We start from the raw sequence: 893 nt of genomic DNA, 5'->3' as shown, positions 1-893 counted from the left end.
ATGTCTATCTCAGCACAAATCACTAAGTAAATATAAATGTGTTATACTTCTTTGTAACGGTATATGTCTCTTGCTTCCACTTTTCCTGGTACTTGAGCAAGGAAAAATTGCAAAGCACTGAGAGAATATTGCTGTATGTGAAATAAACTGCATGGACCTTGATTCCAGGAAGAACGTACACACATGATGATAAATAGTTTCTTATCTAATAAATACTGAAGAGAGTGTTTCTTAAATGGCAGTGCTTTTCTGAAATCATGCTTTTGGTTGCTGGGTTGTTGGTTTGTTGGTTTGTTTTTTTTTTTTTAGTATTTCAACACCCTGCTGATAGCGTTGTGAAATCTTTGCTGGGCCTTAGCCAATTAACTGAATAAGCTTTTATGTGCTTAATGGTTTTATAACACTTCTGTTTGAGATAAACTTGCCATTTGTTCATTTAACTTCTCTCCTGCATTTTGTGTGCAAATACTATCTAATCTCATAGAGATTCCAAGTCTCTGAGACTTAGGTTCTTGCAGAGTTCTCAAATACAGCAATCAGAACAAATTTGGACACTTAACAAAGGTCTCTCAACGTTTTTCATTGATATTTTTAGTATTATTTAAGATAATTACTGTTATGATTAACTACGTTGAGCTCTCATATTCTGTGATGTAATTTTCCACTTTCATATTTACATTTATTAGTACAGGTTCCATTTAAAGTCATATTTCATCGCTCAGTGTGTGACATACTTCAGAGAAGAACTGAGATTTTCCAAATCTGCATCCCATAACCTGTCTGCAAAATACTCCCTCTCTCTAATGGCTAACCAGCTCCTAAAATTTAACTGGAAGGTTAAGATCAGAAGTATGATAATGTTACTGAAGATATCAAATGATTGAGTAGAATTT

This window comes from Geospiza fortis, unplaced genomic scaffold (assembly GCF_000277835.1).
Source record: "Geospiza fortis unplaced genomic scaffold, GeoFor_1.0 scaffold70, whole genome shotgun sequence".
Classification (NCBI taxonomy): domain Eukaryota; kingdom Metazoa; phylum Chordata; class Aves; order Passeriformes; family Thraupidae; genus Geospiza; species Geospiza fortis.
The sequence above is the reverse complement of the archived record's forward strand: the minus strand, read 5'-3'. Positions refer to the sequence as shown.